At 38.4% G+C, this 19,637-nt stretch overlaps 2 protein-coding genes across 16 annotated transcripts in view; one reads left to right on the top strand and one right to left on the bottom strand.

The window, feature by feature from the left end:
* lrba (LPS-responsive vesicle trafficking, beach and anchor containing) overlaps positions 1–19,637 on the top strand; it is a 175,305-nt gene that overhangs the window by 1,377 nt on the left and 154,291 nt on the right. The window lies entirely within an intron of this gene.
* The window catches only part of fhip1aa (FHF complex subunit HOOK interacting protein 1Aa), a 200,920-nt gene that overhangs the window by 55,337 nt on the left and 125,946 nt on the right, over positions 1–19,637 (bottom strand). The gene's annotated exons all lie outside the window — the stretch shown is intronic.

The following is a 19,637-nucleotide window of genomic DNA, read 5'->3' as shown; positions in this document are numbered from 1 at the left end:
GGTTGTTATTGAACATGACATGATGACCAATGTGAGAATAATCGTGGCAGAGAAAATACTGCGGCAGCAGCAAATCAGTCACTGCTTTTTTGTGTATGTGTGTGTGTGAGAGTGTGTGACATATCCAGGTCAGTCATACTGGGGGCCTTATCTGTCTGTTACCTGTTGGCCACCTTAAAGCACGTACCCCAGCTTGGCCTGTCTGCAGTACTGATAGCCCTCGCCTGCCACAAAGCTTTTCACAAAGTGACTTTGCGGTGTCTGCATGAGAATGAATGAAACTACCAGTAACAAGGAAACTAACCGTGATGAATGGGAGCATGCTCAACTGCAGCTTTCACTGGTGAGGTGTGGGAGGAAGGGAGAGGGAGGAGACGTGAAGGTAGAACCTGCAAAACTGCTTTGTCACAGTGGTACAACAATGGAATCCTTTAGATAGGGGAGGCTCGCCTATAGTCATATAGTTTACTCCCAACGCCAACCCCCTCAGAGGAGGCTAATAAACTGCAAGTAGATGTCTGACTCATGGCGGGATATTTGTAAGCACTACTAAACACAAACTATCCCATCAGCTAAATATCAGCACAGCTGAGAGCCTGAAAACTTAATTTAACCAAGAAGAAAAACTAAACAGTGAATTGATTAACAAAGCAGATGATGATTAAATACCTTTCAGACAAAAAGCGATCAGTTAACTTGTCTTTCCACTCTTATACTGATCCATGTTACACTGACCTACTTTGATTGGACACGTTTGTAGTGTATTGCCAGCTTATCACCAGGATGCTGCAAAAGCAAAGCTTTTTTTTTTTTTTTTTTTTGCTTTTTCCTCATTTATTTCTTTATTTTTTGTGTCCAGTCTTGTCTGTCTGTTGCTATTATTAATTTTAGACAGACATGTGATTGCAAGCGAGGACTTCTGACTAGAAAAGCAGACAATGTAAACGCAGTATCATGGGGAAGTATTGTTTTTAGTAGCAGCTTCCAGTGACTATATGTACAATTGTTTTTTGTGTGTGTGTGTTTTTTTTCCCCTTTAAGCTGAGAAAGCCATCATTGCACAAATATGATCTGTACAGGCTCCTCTGTCTCACTGCAGCTCTTCTGGACTCCATTTTTATCATGGACAGTGTCATTTTTCAGGAGGTGCTGTGCATTTCATTATGCTTACAACAACATTCTACAGCTTTCCACATGATAATCTGATTTATCACAGTGGTCATAGTTTTCTCTTTGGTAGTATCTGCCAAAGCCCTACATTGTGATTAAATACTACATGGTTTCCCCAAGAGTATTGTCTCTCTGTGTCACAACTCATCAGCAGTGGTTGTGATGACTCGCAGCACGTGGGCTTGGGTTATAAACACCACTATTCAGTTGTTTTTAGAAAAATGGGCTCATGTGCTGGCCCTGTTTGTGCCTGGAGTCAGGAATTTGCTATAGAGGGGGCAAAGAAGAGTTTGCTTCACACAGTCACAATCTGAGTGTTACACTGTTTTGTCCCCCCCCCCCTCAGTTGGTCGATCTGCTTCACGCTATCTCGATACAAGGTTCAAGGGGTATATAGCTGTCAGTTAAAAGTGAAAGTAAAGATGAGCAGGCCAGAGAATAGAGAGCTGAACTTTTTTCAGTACAACAGCTGAACTGTTGGTACATAATCCGGTATTCAAGTTTACTTTTAAATAGAGGAAAGAAAAAAAAAAAAGTAATCTGTGTGGCAGAGTACAATATCTGTATTCAGAGAGTTTTTTATATTTTGGTCCTATGAAGTCTTGCTCTGTCATGGCTCATTGGACCTGTCTTGGCTAACAAATTTAATCTGTTTAAAGCAGCACTGGTGTAATACAAGGGATGAATTTCACAGCATAAACATGTTTTGTTTCTTTATTTTCTTGCATCTGAGTATGGCAAGTTTTTATTTTTCCAGAGTCTGCATCAAATACACAAGTTTGCACACAGCCAGAGGAACAATGTGCAAAAAAGGGCATATTTTTGCTTTAAACTGATTACCTCTGCAGTGGCTTTTACACTTATGGTAAAGAAAGAATATGTGAATTCTAAGTTTTTATGTATTGAGACATAGTTAAAAAAATCATCTGGTTCTTACCAGGTTTTAAAATAATTTAAATACAACCTCTGATGAACAACAACACTCGACACATTTCACCACGTCATTATTTATTTAACAAAAGCTAAGCCAAAATGCGAAGCGGTGAATGAAGAGCTGAGTAGCTTGTACAACCATATTTAGCAGCAATAACTTGAAGTAATAATTCTCTGTATGATTCTCAGTCTCACACATCACTGTGGAGGAATTTTGTCCCTCTATTCTTTACAGCGTTGCTTCAGTTCATTGAGTTTTGCAGGCACTTGTTTATACACAGCTCTTTTAAAAGTCCTGCTGCAGCATTTCCATTGCGTTGAGGTCTGGACTTTGACTGGGACATTGTAGCACCTTGATTCTTTTCTTTTTCAGCCATTCTGCTTGTAGATCTGAGGCTGTGTTTGGGATCATATTCCCAGTCACACTTGGACTTAATGTTCAGCTGGGAGTGAAGATGTCAGGAAACTTGATTGATGAGACTTCCCTCCCACTAAAACAGAATCAACTTTCTGGGATTTAAACGGTTAACTTAAATATGCAGCGCTACCTGCTGTTGCTACCCCTTCTGAATAAGGTAGAAACCAAAAGCAGCATAACGTTTGACCTTGGGGTCAACTTACTGGGATTTCTATTCCCGGGAACACTGGAAACAGTCTTGAATGTTTTGTACTTGTCAATAATATTTTCTATTGCAGAATTACTTCATATCATTTGGAAATGGCCTTATTAAACTTTGCAGGTTGATGGGCAGCAACAATTCTTCTTCTCTGAGACCACTGCGGATGTCTTTGCTCCTTGGCGTTGTGATAACACACAGCTGAATGCTCCAGACCAACAAACTACCAAAACTTCTGCTTTTATAGATGTTATCAGTTAATTTGATTAACAGGAATTAAATAGTAGATTATACATGACACTTCTTGAAACACGGAGGAATTGGTGAACAAAGTTTAACATTTAGCAAGTCTGAGATATTGATATCTGGCTTCCTGTCAAAATGTTAAGTCCAATGGTCAGTGGTGTTTTAACCCCATGCCAACTTTTGAGGGGGAAAATGTGTGGGTCTCTTGGGCTTGAGTAAATGTTTGACTTTGTCTAGTACCTCGCTTACACTTGTTTCCCCCCTTTTTAAGGCAGGTAGTGTAGAATCGGTTTGTTTGCGCCCTTGTGCTTTAAGTTGCTGCCCACAGCTTTACAGGAAGTGCCACTGTTTTGTTTTTGTTCTGGCTAACTGAAACAGTGTGCTGAAAGCTGGAAAGAGCTGCAGACTGGGGTGTTAATTCTCAGTTGAGCCAGTAATAATCGTTACTGTCTGTATCTGTCTGCTGATGTAATTCTCTTTTAGTTAGCAGACTTTATTGTAGATTTGCAAAGACAGCCTTGTAATGCATAATCACACATAATTACATGTTGCTACGTAGGCACATAGGATAGAAATAAATGAGGAAATAAAAGGCTGCAATTAGGCAATATCAGTATTCCTTTATTAGGGTTTATTGTGTTTAATGGACATCTCAGAGGGTGTAAATACCGTTAATACATGGGCACTTTAAAATGAAGCAGTGAGGCGTCGGGGCTCTTGCGGTTATCCCAATATAAGAGAATGAAAGAGGTATACCGCTGCCTTACATAGGGTAGGTAATCTCCTAGGCCCAATAAAACACTGACTAATGTGACGCTCTGTGAAGAGGAGCCAGGCTGAGCTGGAATCATGGCTCCTCTGTTAGGTGACACAGGAGATGGGCGAGTTGGTGGTGTGGAATGTAACGGTGGCTTTACCTGAATACAAGGTCATAGAGCCGATGGCAGACAGCTATGCAACCCAGAACTATATGAATACACTGGCTATGATCATTTAAGTGTTAGTTTTGATTTCCTTTATGAAAATGATGCACATCAAAGTATTTGTGTTTATCACAAAGAACTACAGCCTGTAGGCTCGTAGCAGAAGAAGCCACAAATAAATCTCTGTGATGTTTCTATTTAGTTAGGATTTATTAAATATGGGATAGGTTTATTCATGTATCTGAAAATGCAGTCTATGCCACAGAGCTTCATTAACCAAAGTGATCTTGTTATGCTACAGGGCTTTCTGGAAGATGGCGTATAGTAAAATCATAATTTCATTCATAAAGTTGAAGTTTCTCATTTCATTTTTTCAAATGTTAAAATGTGGAATGATGGTATTTGTCTGTCCATGTGCTTCAGTTTGTCTTGAGCCACTGTATTTGAACTACCTGCTGCAACACTATGTATTAAATCTGTATTTAGCTGTAGTTATAGCTTAGATGGCCTCTTTTTGGGCATGTCTTTATCCTTTTTTATGATATCTACTTGCATTTAATTTCCCTTCTATGAGGCTACTGTTTTCCAGGCATTCTGTATTTCTAGTTGTGTCAATGAGGCAAATCAGTTTTATTCTGTTTCTTCAGTGATATTTTAAGGTCTCTTTCTTTGTCTTTGTGCTTCTGAGCATGTGCAGTTTGTTTGATAGTGCCTCGTTGCCCACTTTATCATCTGTGGGACTGATGTTGACACAGAGGATCCTCCTTTGAGATAGGCTGTCACAAGTGAAATTAATTGTTCTAAACTTGCATCTTCCCTTTTTACTTCTTTAAATAGGCTGCCTGGGACCCTTATTACTTACTAGTGCAGGAATAAATCCCAAAAAGTAGTTGTTCTGTGGAATTACTATGCGTCACGCAAAATAAGCTGTGAAATTGAGTTTAGTAGCTTTATTCTTATCAGCAGATACAGGCTATTTTTGCCCTGACTAGGAACTAGCGATGGTTGCAATAAGATAATCCCCAAGATGGTAGACAAGTGTTAATATGAACACTTGAGTCTTTTTTTTTTCTTTCTTTTTCATATTTCACTGCTTGTGTGCATATGTTGCCCACAAGCACACACACATTCTCCCTTCATTTGCACGCAGTCTGGCACAAAAGCTGTAAGAGTGAGGGCGATGCTTGTGCTCTCTCCAGGCATGCTTTGCCCTCTCTGGCAGTAACAAAGAGCCCTCTAATCTGACACATGAATGAAATGCTATCTGCTTCTCTCCATTATCTGTCGCATCAGCCCAATTTCAGGGTCACACCTCTTTCTTCTTGCATCACTGTATCTGAAGGTAGTCTGAAGTGGTATAGGACTGTTGACTGTCAGCATGACTGTCTGTTTATTTTATTTTCAGAATAATATTCAGTGCTCATTGTTTCCGTAAATGGTCTTTTTGTTTCCCTAAACAAAAGAGGGCATTTGTGTTCGTTGCACCATTTTGGCAGTCATGTCTTTTTCATAGAAATAACAGTGAAATCACCACAGTGAGTTTCTTGAGGGTAAATGGGATTAGCTAGTCTGGATGAGCTATAGGTGTAAGTGGGTTTAAAAAGCCACAACTGGAATGCCTGTTTTCTCCTTCTTTATGCAGTGTCTTTATTTAGCCCTGGAGCAGGTCAGCTAATGCACCCATCATGCCTCATTGTCTGCTGTTTGTTGACAAACAGGCAGATGGCCTCAGGATTTAACAGGGTTTGAAAGAGATGCGTGTCATCGGAGAGATATAATGTCTTGCATAACAAGAATTTAGAGACAGTTAAAAGCTTGAGATAAAGTATTTTGGGACACTGTAGTTACATGAAATATCTCTGAGAAGTGTGCTTTGTTTTTCCTGTTTTTGCTTTAAAAAGATTTAATGGGAGTGTTGATAAGCACTGGGTGGGAACAGTTGCCTGGTGTCACATCCTACTTCAGGAGTGTGGTTAGGGAAACTTGTTCCACATGACAGTTTAGTGGTAACTACCTCTGGAGTACAGTGGGGAAAATAATTACTTTGTTCCCTGCTGAATTTGTATGCTTGCTCACTTATAAAGAAAAGCCAGTCTCTATTTTTCTGATGGTTTCATTTTAATGCAGAGAGAGAAAATATCAAACAAAAGTCCAGGAAAAAAAGAAAACATATTACAGAAAAGTTATAAATTCATTTAAATGTCATTGAGTGAAAAAAGTATTTGATCCTCAAGCAATACATGTACCTGAGTGACCCAGTCCATGACCTTAATGTCCTTCTTCTTTAGCCACTCCTTTGTTGCCTTGTTTCAGGTTACTGCCATGTTGGATGACCAATCCATGAGTCATCTTCAGTGTTCTGGCTGAGGGCAGGAAGTCTACGGTTTTACAGTACATGGCCCTGCCCTTTATGTACCTTCAAGTCTTCATGTATCGTTAGAAGAAAAACAGCCCCAAAGCATAATGCTTCCACCTCCATGCTTGACTGTAGGGATGGTGTTCTTTGGGTCATACTCAGCATTTCTCTTCCGTCAAACACGACAGGTTGAGTTGATGCCAAATAGCTCAATTTTTATCTGGACACAGTACTTTCTCCCAAGCTTTCTCTGAATCATTTAGATGTTCACTGGGAAACTTAAGTTGGACCTGTACAAGTTCTTTCTTGAACGGTTGGACCTTATTGCATAGTGTGTTGCTGGAGACTGCGTTTCTAAGTGCGTTAAATGGTAAATGGCCTGCATTTATATAGCGCTTTTCTAGTCCTTAAGGACCCCAAAGCGCTTTACACTACATTCAGTCATTCACCCATTCTCACACTGGTGAGTATCTGTAATTGATTCATTGTAATTTGTGTGCCCACAAACAATCTGTGGAAGCCAAAATTCTGTTTGGTAGGGTATCAAATACTTATTTTACTCAATGACACTAAAAGCAATATTTAATTTCAATGAAATGTGTTTTTTTTTTTTTTTTTCTGGATTTTTGGTTGATATTCTCTCTCTGTATTAAAATGAAACTACCAAAGAGACTGTTCATTTCTTTGTAAGTGAGCAAACTTAGATTTCAGGCGATCAACATATATATACTTGTAACACACAGCAGTGAATAACCAATTAGCTTTATTGTTTATACAAGTTTTACTTCAGTGAGCACAATTCCAATTATTAGAATTACTACATTCTGCAAGTTTATTTGTAAACTAATCAGCTCGTATGCACAATTAGCAAAGTGTGGCTAGAATACATTTATCAAGCAGGCAACACATCCAACTTAAAGTCTTGTTGCACACACAGTAGTCTAGATGTAATTGCATATGTTTTTTAATTGAAAGTTAGTTTTAAAGCTTCCAATTATTGTCAGAGAACAAACATTCCAGGAAACCAAAAGAAAAACTTGCGTTATTAATTTGATTATTTTTGATTAATGGTTTTTGTCTTCCTGCAACTTCTGTTAAATTAATATTCTTTGAGTGTTGTTCTTTCACTCAAACCTGAGTTACTTGTACCATTCTGTAAACTGTTCAGGTTTAGGTTTGCTTTTAAATGTAGAATGTTGAACATATAGTAAAAGATTAACTGCTCATAGATTTCTCGTCATTTGCGGTCGTTGCAGTGACTGCCTGCTTTTAAGAAACAGGGTCAGGGTAGTGTAGCCTACTACTTGGCCTACATCTCTACTTATTGTTTCGCCTGTAACTGTGCCAGCTCACAAAGGCATTTTGTCAAGATGCTAATGGTTATGATGGCGGAAACTGGGAACAGGAGCTGTTGAAGGCTGTCAAACACCAACAAGCTGATAATAAAACTGTGCCCAAGAGCCACAGGGGTAATTATGCCCGCTATCATTTGTATTTTCTTGCACACAGACTAATACTGTACCGTTAAGTAAATGGCGAGGGTCAGTTCATTTAAGTTTCATTTAATCTTTATGCAATTTTTGCCCCGAAGAGAAGTTTTGGGCTGGTTGTTTAAAGTAGAGCAGGGTGTCTGCCTCTTGAACCCAAACTGGGAGCTGGTTCCACAACACAGGATCCTGCTAGCTTTGCCTGCCGTCCTAATTTGGATACTCTTGAAGTCTGCACTACAAAGAACTCTACTAGGATGATATTATGATAAGTCTTTAAAGCTGTTTTCATGCATTATAGTATTATAGAGATTACCCAGTGGAAAAACATGTCAGGATGTAAAACATCTGACATGGTTTGATTGGATGTTCAACAGTCTCTGACCGACAAACTTTCTAGTTCGTCTCTTGTCTTGTGTCCTTTCTCATGATCACGCTACCCAGCAGCACCCTCGCTTGAACCAAAAGAAGTATTTCCAGTAGTGAGGGCATGGCTGATGTGAACCATCTCCTGCTGTGTCCTACATCTGAGAGAGCTTTGGACAATTCCTCTGACAGTTTTCTCAGTTCATGTGTGGAATCAGCTTAAGATATTATCAAGCTTGTTCATTAAAGTCTATGTACATGAGGAAAAGGATTTTAAATGCTATTTGTGATTTTTTTTAATTTTTATTTTATTTTTATTTATTTATTTTTTTAAACTGAGTGCCAGTGAAGAAACGCTGGTGATCAGAGATGCAGAGTACACCCAGATTCTTTTGACATTCTAGCTGGTAACTTGCAGAGGTTATTTGGAGACTTTAGCCTACATGCTTCATGAGGCCTTTCACTCAGTTTGACAGGTACTCCTTATGTAACAAACATCTCAGTAGCTGTGAGGTATGATACATTATGATACATGGACAGAGTAGCATTTTATTGCATTTCTCTGAATAGTTCTTGCATAGTTTGAAGCTATGCCTTGGGTCATTGCTGGAGTAATCTCAGTTCCAATCAGGTATTGTCTGCAAGGTATGTCATAGCTTTAGAAAAATGGAGAGACGGACTTCTTCAAGATTTGTCAAATCCATTTGGGGCCTGTTTATGGTCTAAATCAACTTATTGTTAATGCTAACTCACAGAGAAACAGTTTAAATCTGGTCTTAATCTAAAGCGGCTCCATTTGATGATACATCTGTGACAGTTTGGAAAGACTCAGTCCTGACAGCTAAATCAATGAAAGGCTGAACTGAGTTACTATGACTGTCTCAGCCTGTTTAAAAAATGTTGTTTTTTTGTTTCCTTCCAATAACAGTGAGTAATGTGCACTTCTAGCTTATCTTCCCAGACTGGCTGAAATTCTTTATAAATGCTTTGATGCTTTAAAGTGTGAATTGAACCATGGGACTGGCCTCCTGAGTCATAGCTTTCTTCTTCAGAGGGGTAACAGTATTAAGTGTTTTATGCATTGAGACTGCAGGACTATCAACAGTTGACTTCAGGAGATATAAAGATAAAATGGCATTCATTCATCATTTTTATTGGTTCCAGCATTTAAGCTAACAATAGTGGAATCACTTGAAGGACAATTATGATAGTGGACTTAACAACAGCTCAGGTCAGCTGTTGTTAAAATAAAGTTGTACATTGACCAGCTAGGAGTTGCACCTACCTGAGATAATTAACTATTATATTAAGCATTGTTATGTGAAAAGCATGTGCTTTTTTGAATGCTGGCACCTTGAGGTTCTAGTTAAAATGACATGTTTGAATGCTATAGCTTCTGGCCAAGCACGAACCAGTGTTAACCTTTCTTTTCACAGTGATGATATTGCAGTACTATTTGGCGGATAGCCAAGTTTCAGTGCTAGATGCTTAGATGGGTTGTGAATGTTAAAACATAATATGTGCTGGATACAACATAACATAGTGTGAGCAAAGATTTAAAGGGAAAGTAATGTAAATGTTAATATGTAAATGTTCTTTCTTGCTTTTTCTCTTTCCAGTGTTTCATAGCATTGCTGTCTACCTTTTTCTTTGTTTTTGGGCAGGTTGATTAGCAATTTCGGTAAACCTTAGATAATGTGAAAATGAACTGCCCTTGGGTCTCTGTGATAGACTTAAGAATGTGGAAAATGTGGCAATGCTTGTATGACACAGCATTGCAAGAGAAGTTATACTTTTTATTTCTATTGAAATTGCATCATACAGCAATAACTGTTTTTCAGTTAAAGTGTTATAAGAGATTAATACTAAACTTTTTTCCCTGACCTTTTGTAAACTGCTTTGCAAATTGCTCAAATTGATTTAGTTTTACTGCACTCTATGCAAGTATTTAGAGACATTTATCAGAAGCTATCTGAGATCAAGTTGATAAAGTGCATGTCTTAATAGTTTACATGAGTAAATGCAACAGACTAGGCTGAAAACTAAGAAAGGGGGAGGAGTGTACCAGTGTCAGCTGCTTGAATGTTGTATTCAGACCAAGTCAGCTGTCATTCTGATTCAGAAAGGTTGTTTTTCTACATTGAAACCTAAGGTCTGTTATGTGCAGTAGTTTTTAGAAGCACAGAACAGATGGTTTCTTGACACTCTTGACACTTTACAGTGTTTGTAGCTTTATGGTAAAGTGTTAGTATAATTAATGATATTCAGCTTCACTTCAGACAGACACATTGGTGATATATTCACTTCCTCTAGTTGAAGCTGCTCTGTAACTAGAGGCGTGTTCTTCTAAAGGGCATGATTGAATGATTCTACCCTTCATAAGGGATCATCTGCTTTCCCTCAGACTTTACTTATCCGGTTATTTTACTGATCAAAGTATTAACGTGTAGAATACCCAGCTAATACTTGTGTAATCAAACCAGCGTGTTGAAATGGAGTTTTGTTGAGTTAAAGCTCACTTTACCAGCAAAATTGCACCCTTGTGATTGCATACATACATGCTAACCCACAATGCGTAGGTTGCTGGAGTCAAAGCGGCTGCACTAACTGAAAATTTGGAGGTGTTACATTGAAACTTGTATGAATCTGGTTATTGTACAACCCCATTTTCAAAAAGGCTTGAACAATGAGCAAAATGTGAATAAAGGTAGACTACCCCCCCTCCCCTCCCCTCCTCCTCATCAGTAATGATCTAATCCGGTATTTACTTGGGCGTGACTTAGCCAATTAACCAATACCTACCTATTATATGTCAGCTGACCTATCTATGAAGATTTGACTGGTTAATTTGAATCTTTTTCTGTTTCCTGTCTTGTATTTAAGCAATTTTTTTACAATGTTTTACTATGACCCTGATGAAGACCACAAGCCGAAATGCGTTGGTCTATTATTTAAGTTGTTCATCTTCCCTCAAGTGTTGCTGGAGTTCCTACTTTGTGAATTCTTTCATCCTCTCCATGCACCTTGGAAGCAGGTGAAGTTGTGCCAGAATTTTTTTTTTTGCTGCGATTTAGACTTCAAAAAGAAAAATATTAAAATTATATACATTTTTTTTGTATGTCCATCTTAAATGTGAAGCCAGCAGCATGTTTCAGAAAGATTCAACAGGGTCTTATTTACCACATCAATCAGCTCTTTGAAACACTCTAGTTTTGAAAAGGTTTTGGATTCTTATTCGACACATCACAACCTGCTAGATCTGGGTCAACTTGGTCATAATTTATATTTCACAATTCATCAAATATTTTCACAGGGTGATAAGTCTGATCTGGAGGACTTTCTTCAAACTTTGTTCCACAAATGTTTACTTTACCGTCATGATGAAATGATTTGATTTTGGAGGAGAAGATCAAATTCTCTGTCACCTAACAAAACACATTTTGGCCATTCAAAAGCAGAAGAAAGAATTAAATTATACCCCAAAAGTTCACACAGCTCTACAGTGAAAAGGAAAGTATATCCCCTTTCAGTTCTAGGTTTTCTAAATACAACTTTTGAAGAAGAACAACACCTGACATATTACGCCATGTCATAATTGATTTAAAACAAACTAAACCAAAATGCAGATGCAGCGTATGTGGGCAAAAATTAAGTACACCCCATGATTCAACAGCTTGTAGAAGCACATTTATCAGCATCTGATTAATAACTTCCTGTGTGACCTTCTGTGTGGAGGAACTTTCGCCCACTCTTCCTTACAGCGTTTCTTCGGTTCATTGAGGTTTGGCATTTGTTGATGCACAGCTCTTTTAAGGTTCAGCATTTCAGGCTGGTTGAGATCTGATTTTGGGGCATCGCAGCATTTTGTTTCTCTTTTTCTAGATAGATATAAAACCTTTATGAAGCTATGATCACTGCATGTTCTATGTTGGAAAATAAAGTCTGGGTTTTTGATTAGTTTTCTTTATGTTCTAGGCTCTGTAGGCAGGGAGTAGTATTATAAACTGTTAGAAAAGGTGCACATAGCTTCTATTGAACGACTTATTTAGGCTGAGGGAGGACTCTCCCAGTAGTTCTGCCAGAATTAAAGAGTAAATAATTTTGCTTTTTTTTTTTCTCACTTTATTGCTGGAAAAGGAAGAGAGCAGCAATGAATATGAAGTTAGTCACCCTGCCTTTAATCCAAATCAAACAGTTTTCTCTGAGATGTCAGAATAATGATGCAGTAACCCATAAACGATGACTGTTGAGACGTCGAGCGATGCCATCAAACGTCTATAGGACGATCGGAAAGGCAGCACCTGCTCTCAAACCACTGAAATAAATGTTAAAAGGTCGAGGGTATTCATGCTGGTACCGCACTGGGGTTATCAGTTTGACATCTTACATCACTTTGTTTTATTGAGCTGCACTCAAGTCATCAAGGTTCAGCAGCTAGCTTTGGCCAGAGGCAAATGTCTATACATTAAACATGGATAGACATTTTTTTTTCATCTGTTGTTCTACTTTTTTAATGTAATTTTAATCTTTTTTGCTTTTGTTTTTTAAATGTGCTTCAAAATAACTAAATTTGAGTTGACTTGACACAAATGTAGCTCTCTTGCTTTTAAAGGCCACGCTGCCACTTAGGATTTTGAATGTTTATCCCCACAATTCACGTTTACTACTTCTCAATCATAATACCATATACAAATACAAAGTACTCCAAAAAAGTACTGTTTTTCATGCTGAGGTTTAGAAAACAGTACGGCTTTCAAAACAGTTGTTGACTTCCTATACTAAAAGAGTGCTTTTAAATCGGGATGGAAATACTAAATCACACTTGGGTAATGATTTACTTGCGGGTAAATGTGCATCGTGCCATTTTCTGTGGCCTTCATGCATGGGTCTTTGTTGACTAGAATTTTATGATATGCAGAGGAAACTACAGGAAGCCGGTTAGAGTAGAGCAACTTTGTTGGGATATGCTGGAGGGTGCAGACAGTTTCCTGCCTCCCCATGTGGGATTTCCCAGATTTCAAACGGCAATAAAACCTTCCAGTAACCTTTCTCAACAGAATTTGAATTCTGGATCTGTTTGCATCTGTTTTTTTTGTTTTTTTTTAAAGGTCAATCAGAAATGACATGGATCATATAGCCCATTCTTTGCATTTGGGATCAAGCTGCATTAATATTCTTTCACATAACAAGCCAAAATGCACAATGCTAGAGCTGCTGTTATTATGACTTTGTACCAGAGTACAAATTTCTTAGGTTAGCTGGTTGGTGTCACATTCAGGAGCTTGCAATAAATAAAATATAAATAAAAAAGCTGCTTCGGTGGTAATATAATGCGTGTGGTTGCAATACAGTAACAGTACTACTATGACTATGAGCTCTTAGGCTTAAATTGACATGTTATGTTAACCTTCAATTTGCCACTTACAAAGGTACTCAAAAATCTAAAGTTTCCAAAGCTCCCCAATCTGTGTACAAAAGTGCTGGAAAATAGAATTTTAATTTTATTTTGATGGCACATTCATAAAAAACAGATATGAAGAAGGTGTTAAAAAAAAAAAAAACAACCCCAAAAAACTGTGATTGGAAAAGTGTGCTTTGTTATTCAAGCACAATAAAGTGCACTCTATGACAGTTATGTTTTTAGTCTGATCAATGTATAACTTCAATGACAAATTGGAAATCCAATACCAGAAATGCAGACTATGAAGTGTGGTACCTTTTGGTACTTCAATGAATGAGAAAAAAATCAGTATTTTGTTTATAAGGAAACCTTTACAGCCCACCTTTTCCATTAAAGAGATGTATTAATGGAGGCTTCTTTGTGTTTAAATTCTGATTTCACCCCATGTATCAAAATGGGCTGGAATTCCTCTGTAATGACTAATGTTTATCTCTTTCCTTCTTCACCCCTGTAGCTGCTATTTTTAACTTATTGTACGGCTACTATTCAAACTAAAACCACAGGCGAAGCTGCTACACTTTGACTTTCTTTGTTTGATCGAATCATTCTTGCCATGTCTGCTTTTATGGAAGTCACATCACAGTAGCAGAGAACACCTATCCCCCAGAATATGTTTGATGAAGCTCAATAACCCATTCCAAACAGAAGCCATGTAAGGATCTTTCCCCCAAAAGTCATGTGGTGTACAAAGCAGGATTTTATTGTTGTGATGTTGAACATCTATTCCTGAGGCAAAAGGAGTTTAGTTGGTCAGAGCTGTCCATGAAAACTAAAAGATTGCTCCAAACCAAGAAGTCTGATTACTAATGAGGACTATTTCCTGACAAGCCTTTTCCTTTTGTTGACAATAGCAGCCACCCTGCAACTTGAACTCGATTGCCAGATAGTGCAAGCATTAAACAGGGGACTTGAATAGCTCACCAAGTCATGTGATGTGTACGAGTATTTGCTTAATAGGAGAAAAGGTCAAAATCCAGCTTCTCACAGTGTCACTGAAGTGCTTATATTTATCTTTCTATGCAAATGTGGAAAAGAGCTACTACAGATCATAGTCACGCCCCTCTGTGTAGGCTATTTTGAGGGAGGTAGTATATTTTGATGAGAATTGATGGCAGTTTATCAGACCTTTTTGTGGCATCTTTTAAAGGACGATGGCACAAAGTGTTTCATACAGGAATGTTGATTTGCTTTTTGTGGACCCACCTTTCGCACACCTTACATTTCCTTACAATCTCAGCAGGTAAAATATGTAAAAGCAACATTTCATCTGCAGTCTATTAAATGAGATGTATAGGTCTATAATTAAGGCTTGGGTTCCCTTTTCTTGTCTTGGTTTCTGCTTCATTTATTCCTTCACAGTGTCCACATAGTTTTAGTAAAAACAAATGATGTGTGATTGCATGAAATAATCCAAAAAGGTTCATGTGCATTATCCATCTGCATGTTGTGTAAATCTGTTCTTAGATAAATAAATGATGCAACAAAAGAAATCGTGTGTTAATCAAACTACAGCCAAGACATCATCACTCCTATTGTAGTGTAAAAATGAATGCCAGCCGTTGTTAAAAACAAAAGCTTGCCAGACTGCACTTCTGAAGATATTCTTAGAAATCCAGCTATTAAAATATCTCCCTCCTCCCTCTCCACTCTGCCTCTCATCATGTTCGTCTCATATGGTATTGAAGGTAGAATTGTGGCTCTGGAAAACAAATTGTCATACAAGATGAATGAAGTGAGCCACTTTAAAAGGTTATGTTGCACTGTGATCATTGGACCGCCGTTTTCATGGTCATTGCATGCATAATTTTCACCACTTTGCTCTCCACTTCTGTTTTAGAAAATGCAAAGTGGCAGGCTCATGCACAAGGCAGAATATTGATTGGGTGGTATGTGAATAGTTTTTCCAATACTGAAGCTGTAATAACAAGCCTTATTACAGCATGGTGAAACTAGTAAAATTCAGTGCATTTTTACTTGGATATGCTGTAGTATAATTATGAGTGGAGATAAATGTAAACATCCATCCATACATCAGTTTTCTTAACCATTTATCCAATTCAGGATTGTGGGGGTGGAGGGTCTGATGTCCGACACCTGGATCATGAATGTTGAGCAGCAAAGTTTGATTTTATAGAAAACTGATTTTTGCTGGGTCTTATCAATAATCTGAAATGCCAAATGAAAACATTCAGTGACTTTGCCAGCTGTCATCAAACTCTGGTTTTGCTTTCAAGATACACTCACAGGCCACTTTATTAGTTTGATTTAGCCATGTAGACACGGTCAAGATGAGCTGCTGAAGTTTAAAGCAAGCATCAGAATGACTTTGATTAGGGCATGGTTGTTTGTGGTGGTGGTACTGGTGGGATTTACTCAGATAACCTTCTCTAAGTTGTCAGACAACAGGTTGTCTAGAGAAAAATATTCAGTGACAGCAGTTCTCTGGATTAAAATTGTTGGGCATGTTGTGTCAGAGGAGAATGGTCAAACCAGGTGTCACTTCTGTCAGCTTATAACTGAGGCTACAGTTTGCATGGTCTCACCGTAATTGGACAATAGAAGATTGGGAGGGAAAGCATTGCCTGCTCTGATGAGTCTTGATTTCAAATTGTAGGCTCAGAGTTTTGCATAAATGGCATCAATAACTAGATCATCCTGCCTTGTGTTAATGGTTCAGGCTGGTGGTGGTGGTATAATGTTGTGGGGAATATTTTCTTGGCTACTTTAGGCCCTTATTACCAACTGCTACCAATTGTTTAAACACCACAGCCTACCTGAGTATTGTTGCTGTTCATCTATTCATCCCCAGGGTACTCATCTTCTGATGGCTGCTTCCACCAGGATAATACACCATGTCACAAAGCTCAGCTCATATTAAACTGCTTAATTGAACATGAAAGCAAGTTCACTGTACTCCACAGTCTGCAGAGCTGTATTCAATAGAACACCTTTGGTGGAACAAGAGATTGACACTATGGGTGTCTAACTCACAAATCTACAGCAGTTGTGTGATGCTATCGTGTCACTATGGAGCAAAAGCACCTTGCTGAACCTATCATGAAGCTAAAAGTGCGTCCGATCCAGTACTTCTGCGGTGTACCTAATAAAGTGGCTGGGTTGTGTATTCCTTAATTTTCTATTTCTAGCTGACAAACAGCTGGTGAATTAATATGACCAAGATTTGCGTGATGAAGTGGTTACCAATAGTTGGTTTTGACTCGGTTGCACACAAATGTTCACATGGTCGGCTGCTTTCACTTTTTGTTCAGAGCAGAGATCATCACTCAACAGATTTAATTCAGTGCTACAGTGATGGTGCATGCCATTACATTAAAACAAAACAAAACAAAACCCCAGCATCTGTATTACTTTGCATAATTGATACATTTGCACTTGATGTGTCTTATTTTAGGGACACATTAATGTATGTTTGTTTTTGTGGGTTTTTTTTAAAGCAAGCTGGGAGAGTTATAGGTCACAGGGCTTGATAACATTAATTAAAATTTGCTGTGTCCAAAATTTGGATCACAAGCCCCTTCAAAGACCTCTGCTCACTATTTCGCCTCATCTCCTCCATCAGAAGCCCATTCCACCGTATCACTGCTAGCGCTAGGGGGATTTGAGTGGGACAGATTATTTGGTTGACCTCCTTATCTGCTGGAGCTATTTCAACATCTCACATCAATATGTTTGAAATGTGAGTGTTTATCAGCAGTGAAGAGCGCCAGATTATAAGATGTTGTCATATCACGAATCATGTTTCGGGTCACTTTGATAGATGCATTGTTTTGGGTCATGCAGTGGGGGGCTCTCATGGAAGAATAAGCTAAACTACATTTGGTTTGACAAGATAGCTTGTTAAAATAGATCCACTTAAGAGAGCTGTTGGAAAAAGTAGGCCGTGTGTGTGTGTGTGTGTGTGTGTGTGTGTGTGTGTGTGTGTGTGTGTGTGTGTGTGTGTGTGTGTGTGTGTGTGTGTGTGTGTGTGTGTGTGTGTGTGTGTGTGTGTGTGTGTGTGTGTGTGTGTGTGTGTGTGTGTGTGTGTGTGTGTGTGTGTGTGTGTGTGTGTGTGTGTGAGTGAAAGCATGGTCACCCTTGACAGCCCATTTGAGTATTTTATTTATTTATTTATTTGGACTTGATTTACATTAAAATGGATTGAAAACAATCTGGCATTTAGTGCTCTTGTAGAGGACAAATTGAACTTGGCCTTGAGTCATTTACATGTTTTTTTTCCGGTAGTGAGGTATTGCAACACATGAGATTTAGGGACGTACTTAGACTGCTAGCTGCACAGTGGAATTAATCAAATGTCATACCGATCAGGTCTGTCTCTCTAGGCTTGTCCTTAAGAGCTTATGCATCAAAACTGGCAGATAATAACAAGTGATAGATGGGGCGTGCGTGTTCTGACAGTTCAAAGCTGGATGCAAGCCCTCTGACAATCTACAGAGATGCTAGATATGAGCATATAAATGTCTGGGACTTTTTTTTTCTGTTTTCTCTGATCTTAGCCATGCAACTCTTTTTATATTCAAACATTTTCAGTCATAGAATTTCATTGAACTTTCACAAGAAATGAAGGATTAACATGAGCATGGATATAGTCGTGCACAGACACAATGGAGGGGCTTGTCACCCTGCAGCTATGACTTGGCAACATCACTGTTTGTGCCTATTACTTTTAGCTGGGTAATTTCCTCCCCTGTGGTACAAAATGGTCATCATTTGTTGCTTTTTCTCATCACATGGCTGCCTGTAATGATTCACAAATTGGTTTTGTTTAGCTCAGACCTCAGGCTCAGTGAAGCTTCAGCCTTCAGTCTCAGTCTCAATTTCTTGCTAACTGAATTTAAAGGGATTGTGAAAAGATTGCGAAATCAAGAACCAGTAAATGTAATGCATTTTCTGACCCATATGTATCGTCTTTATTTGCAGTAAGGGTCAGTAGGAGGTTGTGATGGGTCTCCTCTTTGGAAGATTTTTATATGATGACCTCTTCTTCCTTTTTTAATCTCAATATTTTGGTGATTTTTATTAGTTTAAGGTGATATTCTGCATTTTAAAAAAGTGGCATTTATGATAGAAAATGATTTTTCTACAATAGGAAAGGAATATTGATATTTTGAAAATATATTAAACAGATGAAATGAAACATTTACAAAACTATTAACTTTTAAACTATAACTTTTACAATTCTGATTCCTGCTAATCCTGATATCCTCTTTTTTTTTTGGCTGTCAGCCTTCAGTTTCATTGAAATTCATAATCCTCTTGGATCTGATGTACGAACACTGGTTCTGTGTAACATTTAGAACAGCTCTCCTCCGGTGTTGTTCTCCATGGAGACCAGAGCAGCCTGTTTGTGCTTTGTGTTACAGCCCAGTGGCTGCTTGGCTGCTCAGCCATGATTAATTCAGGCAGACCTCAGGGGAGTACAGCCAGGCTAGGTTACCCAGCCAGGGATCTGGTGTCTAGCTTCCAAAAGACATTGGCGATTATGGTAGCTTCTGACTAAAAAGGAAGTTCAGGCTATGCCAGCTTTTTACCTGTTCCCCAGAAAGAACAATGTAAATCATTGGTTTGAATGTTTTAAATATTGTAAACATCCTAAACATTTCCTAGTAGACAAACAAGATGTTTGTTTTCACACAACAAAAGCGGAAAAATGCATTTTTGTAGTCAACATCAGCCCAGTAATTTTTATTTGTCTACAGAATCGTTTCACTTTAATTTTAGTATTAGGACCACAAGGGGATTCCTCTTTGTCGAGGAGATGGGGGCACTTCCACACAACCACTTATTGTAATTGCTTAAGTTTTCTTGGACTTGGACACCTTTCTGATTATAGGAAGTGGAAAATCAGATTTAAAAGCAGCCCTGTTAGCTTCAAGAGTGTGCAACTGCAGTGTGGTCTCCATCCTTGTGCTTCCACTCGTGTCATCTGTTGGTCAGTTGACTCTAATGGATGGATGACTAGCTTACAATGTAATGCTCATAAATCAGTTCTTTATATGACAGATGCATAGAAAGTTTAGTTGTACTGCATTCATACTTGTAGACTGATGATTTTTTTAA

This window comes from Neolamprologus multifasciatus, chromosome 6, assembly GCF_963576455.1.
Source record: "Neolamprologus multifasciatus chromosome 6, fNeoMul1.2, whole genome shotgun sequence".
NCBI classification, from domain to species: Eukaryota; Metazoa; Chordata; class Actinopteri; order Cichliformes; family Cichlidae; genus Neolamprologus; species Neolamprologus multifasciatus.
This window is presented reverse-complemented; position numbering and strand designations above follow the sequence as displayed.